General features: G+C 39.5%; 1 pseudogene; it reads right to left on the bottom strand.

The window, feature by feature from the left end:
- Gm8843 (predicted gene 8843) lies at positions 2,197–3,775 on the bottom strand (annotated as a pseudogene).

Genomic DNA, 12,498 nt, shown 5'->3' with positions numbered 1-12,498 from the left:
TAACACTATTTATCTATCTGTCTATCATCTATCTATCTATCATCTATCTATCTATCTATCTATCTATCTATCCATCCATCTACCTAATTTATCTATCATCTATTTATTTATCATCTATCTACCCATCAATCTGTATCTGTCTATCTGTCTGTCTGTCCATCTATCTATCATCCAACCATTCATCTCTCTGTCTTTCTCTCTCTCTGTCTCTCTCTCCCTAATTCAACTATCTACCTATCTATTTATTCACCCATCTGTCATCCAACCATTCATATATCCATCCATCTATCATCCAGCCATTCATCTATCCATCTGTCTATTATCTATCTATCTATCTATCTATCTATCTATCTATCTATCTATCTATCTATCTATCTATCTATCTCTATCATCTATCTATCTATCTATCTATCTATCTATCTATCTATCTATCTATCTATCTATCTATCTATCTCCCATCTTTATTTATCTGTTAGTAGACACCTTGGCTGGCTCTATAATCTGTCACTATTAATAGTTTCATAATAAATGAGTATGAGACCTTCTCTGTAGTGATCTCTAACCAACCATGGAATGGAATCTCCAACACCATGAGCCCAAATAAGCTACTTTGCTTTGCAAATTGATTGTCATGGGTATTTCATTATTCTCAACAAGACAGATGTTCACATAACTAGGAGAAAAATAATTGGAAATTGTGTGGGTGTACCTGAGGGAGGGTTTTGATTTTCTGTAGCTCTGAACTATTTGAAAGGGGGGGTGCAGATGGATTAAAAACTGGATGGAAGGATCTGGGAAATTAATGGTGTCCCACAATTTCCTCACAGTACAGACTACAGAAACACACACAAAAGAACTTTTCTAAGGTCCAGAAAGATAATTACAGACCAAGGACTATGTGTTTGTGTGTGGTTATGTGCGAGTGAGTACAGGTGCCTGAGGAGGTCAGAAAAGGGCATTGGATTCCCTGGATCTAGAGCTACAGTACTTGTGAGCTGCTCAGCCTGAGGGCTGGGAATTGAACTTGTGTCCTTTGGAAGAGTAATATGTGCTTTCAACCACTGAGAGATCTCTCCAGCCCCGAGTATTTCATTTTTCTCAGTCGTTTTGAGTGATGCTTTTATAACATAAAATCTTTATTTTTGCTGTGGTTCCAAAATACTTCTGCAAATGAAACAATGAAGTTATGCATCTGTGGCCTTATACAGCAGTTTAAGGCACGTGATAGTGGCACACCAGCTGAATTCCTTATTAAATACATTATTGTGTTCTTTGAATGTTTTTCTTTGCATTGTAGTATAAGACTGCTGTGGAGAGGGAAAGCTGTTTTCATGGAGATGGCTAGGTACCTAATAGAGACCAACTACCACAGATAATGGCTATACCAGGCATTGCAAAATATTTGGCTATAAACCTATAATTTCATATATATAGGATGCAGTTCTGTTTAATTTTAAATCTAAGTTTAAATCTGAAGAGCTTGTCTGCTCCTTGTTGCTGATAGTATATCTTCATTCACCTAGGTAGAATCTTTAGTAAGGAGAGTGGGGGATTTGGGTTTGGATGGAGATACAAGGATTTGCCCGTTCCTGATGGTGGCAGTGCAGCCTTTGCCTCCATGCCCCAAACAAGAAGTCTTTGAGCAGAAAGCAGGCACCACCAGTTGGCCATTCAGAAAAGCGGTCTCTGAAGACTGAAATGTTATCAGTCACACAGACAATAACAAAGCTATCATGTATGACAAGAAGCAAGTTCATTACAAAAATAAATAAATTCTCAAAAGAAATAGATTTAGGGATGGTATATTTACATTACAAAACCCTACACAATCTTTTTTATTTTGAGATTTATTTATTATTATATCTAAGCACACTGTAGCTGTCTTCAGACACACCAGAAGAGGGTGTCAGATCTTGTTATAGATGGTTGTGAGCCACCACGTGGTTGCTGGGATTTGAACTTAGGACCTCTGGAAGAGCAGCCAGTGCTCTTAACCATTGAGCCATCTCTCCAGCCCAACCCTACACAATCTTGTAAACTTTTTTATATAGTCTGTTAGCATTTGAAGACTCTAGTCTAGGCATACCACAGGACAATACCCCAGTTCCTTCCTTCCTTCCTTCCTTCCTTCCTTCCTTCCTTCCTTCCTTCCTTTCTTCCTTTCTTTCTTTCTTTCTTTCTTTCTTTTTCTTTTTTCACACTTGGGATTTTTCTTTAATTTTTTTAAAGCATACAATGTACATATTTTCCTTCCCCTTTAAGTTAGTGTAACAATCTTCCATAATAAACTAATTAAAAAGAAGCTTTGTTCAAACATGGAATGAGATAGCAAAACCAAAACAAAACGAAATGAAAGAAAAAGCAAAATGAACCACTGCTGTCTCTGAATGCCACACCTCATGACATCCACACAAACACACGCTAGTTGCTTCAGTGTGACAGTGTTTCCTTTGGCCAGCGATCCTCACCGGCACGTGAATGGCAGAGTGTGCTCAGTCCTGTGCCTCATCCTGGCTGCCAGAGGCTCGCTCAGCTCCACATTATCCGGAGACCCTGGATGGAAGACTCTAAGATCTTGAAATCCCAAATTATCACGACTCCATCAATGCCAGTAGCACAGAATTTGCAACAATCTTGCTTACCCACTTCATAAACAGACACTTGAGTGATGCTGTTCTGGTGCAGTGTTTCCAAGGCTGGGTTGCGGTCATCGGTAATGGCCCCACTGTCCATGTTACAGAAGCGTTCCATAGCAGACATATTGTGCTGGACGTTCTATTTTGGGACTTCTAGTTTGGACACAAAGGTCAAACAGCCATGGTCATTTTAGTTAAAGAGTATCGGGCAGCAGTCATGGCCCGCAGCCACAATGCTGTTCTCTGAGACAAATGACACACTAAGCAGCCGCAGGAACTCTTAGAGTTGAAACCTGCATGCTTTTTGAGGCATCCACAACGGGCGCTGTACTGACCTGGCTGACCCAGACCAGGCGGCTCCCACTGGCAGAGAAGCTGACCCCACGCACCCAGCTGCCCGTGCCACTGCCACCAAACTCAGACATCAGCTGACCAAAAGGCATCTTGCTGCCCCAGGGCATGTTGGCTGGCTTCTTGTTCACCTCTTTGATGTAGGCAGAAGACACTCTTCTTTCGAAGTCACAAGAGCCTGCAGCCAACAAAACATTGTTGGAATGCCAGTCCAAGCTGAGGACTGTGGAGCGAATTGGCTTCTTCATGTGCTTGCTCGCCCACCAGTCATTTTCAAACTCTGAGTAACAAATAGAGATGATCGGGGTCTCTGCTCCCCACAGCAAACTCGTTCTCAAGTGGGGACCAATTCACAAAAGTGGCTGCACCGTTAATTCTCAGGATCACCAGGTGGGCTTCCAGCTGCCATCTTTCTGACTCCAGACATAGGCATCGAGGTCTGCCCCGCAAGTGATATTACAATCACTCTTAGGAGCCTAGTCAATACCTATGATGTGTCTGTTATGTTCCTTCAGCTCACGAGCTTTCGTCCACTGACTCCCATTCTTCTTGTAGATGTGCACTTCATGACTATTGGGGCTCAGGGCGATGTGGGTACCATCCCTGTTCCAGGCATGGTAGGTTATTGGCTCTAGCAGAAACTGATGCAGAAACATGATTCTGAAGTGTTTTTCCAGGTCAGGACACTGGCTGGGGTCGGGGAGGTCCAGAGGTCCTGAGGTCCGGAGCGGATGATTCTGACTCTGGTCAGTCAACACCAACAGGCTCCGGCGGGCATAGACAGAGGACCAATACCCAAATTTGTTATCAATGACTTCTTTGCATCCACTGTTTAACATTACAAAAAAAAAGTTTTTTTTCCACTTTATTTTATTTTTTTTGTCGGAATATTTTGCCTGCATGTTTGTATATGTACCACACACTTGAAGTTCCCAAAGAGGTCAAAAGAGAACATGGGATCTCCTGGAACTGGAGTTACATACAGACGGCTCTGAGCTGCCGTGAGGGTGAAGGGCTGGAACCCAGGTCTTCTGTGAGAGCAGCCAGTGCCCTTCCAACACTTGTGCCCTTCCTGCCTGAGCCATCTCTCCCTCCCTTGCATTGATAGTTTCACAGTTCTCTGAAGTTATCACTGTACCTCATCTTATTTTTATTTCCTACCACCTTCATGTGATATCCCCAGCAGAAGGTTAAAAGGCACAGTTGAGTGTCACTGTCACAATCCTGTCAAGAATCCTCCACTTCCTCTTCTACTGCTATTTTTATAGAACTCCGCCTTGTGGTTGTTGCTTGTTTAGTTTAATGGGGGCAGGTGCTTTTTACAGGTTGTTTTGACATATGAATGTATTAAAATATTATGGCATTTGGTGCAGGGTTTAGAGGCATACCTTTTAAACTCATAGATAACGAGCATTTCATGTCACATCCTCAAGCAACGTTATATCACCACGTTTTCAAATTAACCTTTCTATTTGGAGAAGTTTCAAGCGAAGCTATTATACCACATATGGTAAATTTAGGATGAACGTCAATCTTCTTCGTAAGGTAGTGAATATTTGACTGATGTTTCATCCTACATTCTGGAATAATTTGACTTTACTCCTCTCAATAATGAAAGCTATTCTCTCGTTGACAGTTTGTGTCAGACCCCTTGGTTTCCTCTGAGAAAATATTATCAGCATGCCTTTGATCAAAAGGTCTAAGGAAATATGCACAGCACGCATGCGGAGTGGAAGAGAAAGTTGTGCTAATCTCACCATAATTTGATATATTTTCACAGTGTGCAATGAATAAATTCCTAGAATAGAAATATAAATTTAATTTTGTTAAGTTTTTAAACTTTTTAAATTTAGTATCTTAAAGTTATTTTTAAAAAACCCCAGCAATTAATCAGTTTTCACAAATGTGTGCAGTGATTTGGCTAGTGCAGTTTAAGGGTAAGTTGTATCTTATTTTAGTTTTAATGTTTTGACATAGAGTGTTGTATAGCCTAAGCCGTCCTCTGGCTTGCTATGTACCTGAGGCTGTCCCCAAGTTTTTTTGATCCTTCTGTTTCTGTCTCCACCTTTGCACTGAAATTATAGGTGTGCACAAACATCTGTCCTTCCTTCCTTTCCCTTTCTCTCTTTTCTTTTCTTTCATTTTTTCTTTATTTCTTTCACCATTTTGTTGTTGTTGTTGTTGTTGTTGTTGTTGTTCTTTCGAGACATGGTTTCTCTGTGTCCTGGAACTCACTCTGTAGCCCAGGCTGGGCTCGAACTCAGAAATCCATCTGCCTCTGCCTCCCAAGTGCTGGGATTAAAGGCGTGCACCATCGCTGCCTGGCGTCTTTCACCATTTTTAAAGATAGGTCTTACTAGAGATCCCTAACTGGTCTGGAGCCTGTTATGTCGTCCAGGCTTGACTTGGAACTCACAGAGACCAATCTGTCCCTCTTTCCTGAATGCTGAGATTAAAGATGTGCACCATTTCTGGAGATTGTAAACTAAACGTAATCTGTAAGGACAGTTCTTTATATCACTATAAATGCTTGAGCCAGTACTCTTCCAGGAATGTAATTAGTCAGTGAGTGTTCTCATTTTTCTACTTAGATATGTCCCTCTAATTTAAAAATATTTTTATTAGGATGGAGACAAAGTTTCCCAACTTGTTCTTGTCCCACTATATCTGACACCTGTGACTATGCATTTACTGACAAAGTTCTTTAGCTTTGAACCAAATTCCATTTGAGTCATTTTTCAGGGTTTCTTTCCAATACATGGAAGAAGTTAAAAGATTCACTGATCCCTGCATTTCTGATGAAGAAATATATATATATATATATATATATATATATATATATATATATATACACACATATACATACACACACACACACACACACACATATATATATATATATATATATATATATATATATATACCTCATAGTATTTATATATGGCTGCCAGTAATCTCCAAGGATGGAGATACCCACTGCCAGGTTACTGCTGCAGTTGGGGCCAGATTGGCACATAGCCTTTGAAGGATGAGAAAGGAGGTATTGGAATAAAAGCGCGAACCATTGGCCTCCAAGTGGATGCTGCCTGAGTCACATTCAGCTTGTGCCTTGCAGACAGTAACGCTGCCACGCAGAGTCACCAAGAGAACCTCAGTTATTTAACTCACCATTGTCCTTCTCACACAGGTTGTTCATGTTGTGGAATTTATAGCATAGATATTAAAACTGGGTTCTGTCTCTTTGGCAAGTTACAGAACCATTTGATCTATGTCCTTCCTGTGACCGATGTATGTGCTTTCCAGATAGTACCATTTGTACAAATCCAGAACAATTATTATTGTTATCATTTTCCCCAGCTAGTCAATAGTTATAAAGTCAATATGGTAGAATAAATATGCAAATAGGGCCTGGAGAGAATGCTATGCACTTGAGAACACTAATTGCTCTTCTATAGGACCTGGGTTCAATTCCCAGCACCCACATGACAGCTCACAACTGCCTGTAACTCCAGTCCTGGGGGATCTTATGCCTTTTTATTTTTTTATTTTTTATTAAACTAATGAAATTTATTTTAAAATATAAAACTCAGTATTGACATTTTTAAGTCATCAAAATAATTTATAATAGTTAAATAACTCTTAAATATTCATGATATTTTCTGAAGCTAAAAGTAATATGCACTCAACAGGTTTTAAAAATCTATTTGAAAAATTAAACACAATAGAAGTAGAAAAAAATTTTCTTATGGAGTCCTCTATGAAAAGAAATTGTGAAAAGTTCCTGATTAGACAGAAACTAATCTATTTCCAAGGGAGAATTCTCAACATAACTGTGGCTTCATAGAATGATTAAGGTAGTGTTCCTTCTGTTTCTATTTTGTGGAATAGTTTGAAGAGTATTGGTAGTAGGTCTTCTTTGAAGGTCTGGTAGAATTCTGCACTAAACCATCTGGTCCTAGGCTTTGTTTGGTTGGGAGACTTTTAATGACTGCTTCTAGTTCTTTAGGGATTATGGGGTGGTTTAGATGGCTTTTCTGATCCTTATTTAACTTTGGTATTTGGTATCTGTTTAGAAAATTGTCCATTTCATCCAGATTTTCAGTTTTGTTGAATATAGGCTTTTGTAGTAGGATCTGATGATTTTTAAAAATTTCCTCAGTTTCTGTTGTTATATCTTCTTTTTTTCTGATTTTGTTAATTTAGATATTTCTTTGTGCCCTCTGGTTAGTCTGGCTAAGGGTTTATCTATCTTGTTGATTTTCTCAAAGAATCAGCTCCTGGTTTTGTTGATTCTTTGTATAGTTCTTTTTGTTTCTATTTGGTTGATTTCAGCCCTGAGTTTGATTATTTCCTGCTGTCTACTCCTCTAAGGTGTATTTGCTTCTTTTTGTTCTAGAGCTTTCAGGTGTGCTGTCAAGCTAGTAGTGTATTCTTTCTCTGGTTTCTTTTTGGAAGCTCTCAGAGCTATTAGTTTTCCTCTTAGCACTGCTTTCATTGTGTCCCATAAGTTTTGGTATGATGTGTCTTCATTTTCATTAAATTCTAAAAAGCCTTTATTTTCTTTCTTTATTTCTTCCTTGACCAAGTTATCATTGCATAGGGCGCTATTTAGCTTTTATGTGTATGTGTGTCTGTTGTTTTTGTTGCTATTGAAGAGCAGTCTTAGTATGGGGTGATCTAATAGGATGAATGGGATTATTTCAATCTTCTTGTATCTGTTGAGGCCTGTTTTGTGACTGATTATATGGTCAGTTTTGGAGAAGGTACCATGAGGTGCTGCGGAGAAGGTATATTCTTTTGTTTTAGGTTGAAATGTTCTATAGATATCTGTTAAATCCATTTGGTCCATAACTTCTGTTAGTATCAATGTGACTCTTTTGCGTTTCCATGATCTGTCCATTGATGAGAATGGGTGTTGATGTCTCCTTACTATTATTGTGTGAAGTGCAATGTGTGCTTTTGCGCTTTAGTAGAGTTTCTTTTATGAATGTGGGTGCCCTTGCATTTGGAATATAGATGTTCAGAATTGAGAGTTCATCATAGTAGCTTTTCCTTTGATGAGTATGAAGTGTCCTCTGTTATCCTTTTTGGTAACTTTTGGTTGACAGTTGCCTTTATTCGATATTAGAATAGCTACTCCAGCTTGTTTCTTGGGACCATTTGCTTGGGAAACTATTTTCCAGCCCTTTACTCTGAGGTAGTGACTGTCTTTGACATTGAGGTGTGTTTCCTGTACACAGCAAAATACTGGGTCCTGTTTACTTATCCAGTCTGTTATTCTATGTCTTTTTTATTGGGGAGTTGAGTCCATTGATGTTAAAAGGTATTAAGGAATAGTGATTGTTGCTTCTTGTTATTTTGATGCTATTTTTATGTTTGTGTGGTTATCTTCTTTTGGGTCTGTTGAAAGAAGATTATTTTCTTGCTTTTTCTAGGGTATAGTTTCCCCTCTTGTGTTGGCATTTTCCATCTATTATCCTTTGTAGGGCTGGGATTTGTGGAAAGATATTGTGTAAGTTTGTTCTTGTCATGGAATATCTTGGTTTCTCGGTCTACGGTAATTGAGAGTTTTGCTGGGTATAGTAGCCTACACTGGCATTTGTGTTCACTTAGGGTCTGTATAACATCTGCCTAGGATCTACTAGATTTCATAGTCTGTGGTGAGAAGTTTGGTGTAATTCTGATATGTCTGCCTTTATATGTTACTTGACCTTTTCCCCTTACTGCTTTTAATATTCTTTCTTTGTTTTGTGCATTTGGTGTTTTGACTATTATGTGACAGGAAGAATTTCTTTCCTGATCCAGTCTATTGGAGCTCTGTAGGCCTCTTGTATATTTATGGGCATCTCTTTCTTTAGGTTAGGGAAGTTTTCTTCTGTAATTTTGTTGAAGATATTTACTGGCCTTTTAAGTTGGGAATCTTCACTATCTTCTATACCTATTATCCTTAGGATTGGTCATCACATTCTGTCCTGGAATTCCTGAATGTTTTAGGTTAGGAGCTTTTTGCATTTTGCATTTTCTTTGATTTTTATGTCAGTATTTTCTATGGTATCTTCTGCAGCTGAGATTCTCTCTTCTATCTCTTGTATTCTGTAGGTGATGCTTGCATCTATGACCTCTGACCTCTTTCCTAGGTTTTCTAACTCCAGGGTTGTCTCCCTTTGTGATTTCTTTATTTTTTCTATTTCCATTTTTAGATCCTGGATGGTTTTGTTCAATTCCTTCACCTGTTTGGTTGTGTTTTCCTGCAATTCCTTATGGGATTTTTGTGTTTCCTCTTTAAGGGCTTTAAGCTGTTTAGCAGTGTTCTCCTGTATTTCTTTAAGGGAATTATTTATGTCCTTCTTAAAGTCCTATATCATCACCATGAGATGTGATTTTAAATCAGACTCTTGCTTTTATGGTGTATTGGGGTATCCAGGGCTCAGTGTGTTGGGGAAACTGGTTTCTGATGATGCCAAGTAGCCTTGTTTTTTGTTGCTTATGTTCCTGTCCTTGCCTTTTGCCATCTGGTTATCTAGTGTTAGCTTGTCTTGCTGTCTCTGACTCTGACTCGTCCCTCCTGCGAGCCCGTGTGTCACTACTCCTCAGACACCAGTTTTCTCCTGGAGGAATTTGGGTATGGACAGCTGTGACACATGGTCATCTCTAGAGTACAAATGGAAACCAGAAGGATCCTGTCCCTGGCTGTTCCTTGATTCCTGGGTCCTGATGGCTCAGGGCGGGTCTCTCTTGGGCCCGGAATTTGAGCAGAAGTGGTGGTCTTACCTGTGCTCACGGGTGAGTCAACACTCCTGGGAGACCCGTTCTCTCCTGACAGTATTTGGATATGGAGCGCCATGGCACAGGAGCAGCTCTGGGTGTGGATTGAAACCAGAAGGGTTCTGTCCCAGGCTGCTCCTTGGTTCCCATGTTCTTAGGGCTCCCAGCGAGTCTCTTGGAGCAGATATGGTGGTCTTACCTGTCCTTACAGGCATGTCCTCACTCCTGGGAGCCCAGCTCTCTTCTGGTAATATTTCGGTAAGGAGCAATGTGGCCCTTACATAGTTCTTTTCTCATTGTTATAACCAGAATACTTAGAGTTGACTCTCTTAGACCTTCTTAGGAACACAAAATACTCATTGTGCCTTGTGATATACTTCTTGAATTAATTGTTATTAAAAATTTATAAATTTTAACCAACATATCCCCAAACCTTCATCAACTTCCCTAAGCCCCTAGTTGCTCCTGATTCTGCTCTGTACTTCTTGTGGTCAACTCTGTAGATTCCACATAGGGGGCCAGAGCATAAAGTCCTTATGTTACTGTTTACCTAGTTAATTTCACTTAAAATAATGCTCCCCAGGTTCATCCAAGTGACAGAATGTTGTTCTTTTCATGGTGAAAGGGCATTCATTGTGTGTGTGTGTGGGAGGGAGAGGAGCAAAGGAGGGGAGGAGAGAGAGAGGAGCAAGGTATATGTCACTCCTTTGTCAATATTTCATTCACCGACGAACATTTAAAAATGGAAAAATTCTAAATGGCAAAAGACAGCAGTTCAAAGGGAAGGACAGATGGAAGGCTGGAAAAGAACACCTGCAGCATGCAAATTATTCCTTGCCTTTCAATGAAAATGACTTACCAGGGTGTAAAAGACAAGGAACTCAGCAAAAAAGATATGGATATAGGATGGTGTGCTAATTCTTAGAAGAGTCAAGATAGAAAGATGATGCCACTCAGGATTAGTGAGGGATAGTATATATACACACACAGAAAAAGGGCCGTTACTCACTGAAGGATAGCCTGCACACACACACACACACACACACACACACACACACAGAGACAGACAGACAGAAGGGTGATTAATCACTGAGCTCACTGAGGGATAGCCTGCACACACACACACACACACACACACACACACTTATGCACACACACACACACACAAAGGGCTATTATTCATCAAAAGATAACATGTGCACACAGAGGGGAGATTACTCTTTGAGGGATAGCATGCATGCATACTTTACACACACACACACAAAGGGCTATTACTCATTGAGAGATAACATGTGCACACACACAGAGGGGGGAGTCCTCATTGAGGGATAGCCTGCACACACACAGAAGACACAGAAGGGTGATTATTCATGTATCATAGAGACTAAAGAAGTTTAAAGTTTATGAAATCCACTTTGACACAGAAGTGAAGAAAAATAAAAGTCTAATGAGTGTTGCAGTGAAGAAAAATAAAAGTCTAATGAGTGTTGCATGTCATTGAATGAATTGCTAACGTATTTCTGAAAACAGTCTGTAGTATTAAATTACACGTTTTGTATCTGTGACCTAGATGACTTAAGACAAGTCACAATAAATCATATATGAGAATGCCACCAGAAGACCCATTGCTTTTAACTTTAAAGACCTATACAAATCTTAGCTTCATAAACAAAAGTACTAGTTTTTATGGAAATGGACAAGTAAAACCATTATAGAAAATGTGGGGCTGGAGCTATGGCTCAGTGGCTAAGAGCATTTCTTGATCTTGCCGAGGACCTGAGTTCAGTTCTCAGCACCCACATGATGGTTCACAACCACCCTTCAGTCCAGTTCCATGAGAACCGATGTATTCTATAACATCTGTGAGCACCATCCATGCATGTGGTACACACAACACAATACATGCAGGCAAACACTCTTACACATAAATCAGTTAAAAAAATTGACACTCAAATCTAGAAATGCTCTGATTTTCAGTGGGTCAAATATTGAATATTTCACACATGTCCATAATCTTGACTTACAGATATATAAACTAATATGCTCAAAGTGGTAACTAGCTAATATATGTGTAATATGATTTATCTTTTATAAAAAGGATGCATATACTTAAATATAGGATTATATGTATGGTGTGTGTGCAAGCTAGAAAGACATGCAAAATGTTGTAATTGTTGAAATTACAGGATTATCTGGAAAGGGAGATAATTACTTTTTTATAGTGTTTGAATTTTCATGAAAAGCCTTCATTCCTTACCGTAATGTACCAAAGTATGCTTTCTTTGAGTCCCTGTGTTGAAGTCCCAACTCCCATTGTCTCAGACTCTGGTCTTATTTGAAATTAGGGTCACTTTAATATTTAATCAGTATGACAAGGCCATTCTGTGATAAGTGTCCTAATAATGGGAAATGCTTTCTGGTAGCATCCCCCATCCAAGGACGTGGAGTAGGGAAGGTTCGGCTTTCTGCTTGCTTACCCTCGCTCGCTCACTCTCACAGGCCAGTTTACCTATTCTGTTGCTGAAGCATTACTGCCTCGTGTCAGAATCAGCTTCCCTAAGACTCCAACTTAGATGGAAGACCAGATGAGACATGCAACCTCATGGACTGACCAACTACTGGAATCTTGGCCTTTCCACTGGGAGACGGCCATTGTCCTATTGTGGCATTAGCTGGATCATAGCCTGTAAGCCACTTATATACATTTATATCAATATGCATACTACAAATGAATATATAAATAAGC

The sequence above is a fragment of the Mus musculus genome, chromosome 15 (genome assembly GCF_000001635.26).
Source record: "Mus musculus strain C57BL/6J chromosome 15, GRCm38.p6 C57BL/6J".
Lineage (NCBI taxonomy): Eukaryota > Metazoa > Chordata > Mammalia > Rodentia > Muridae > Mus > Mus musculus.
This window is presented reverse-complemented; position numbering and strand designations above follow the sequence as displayed.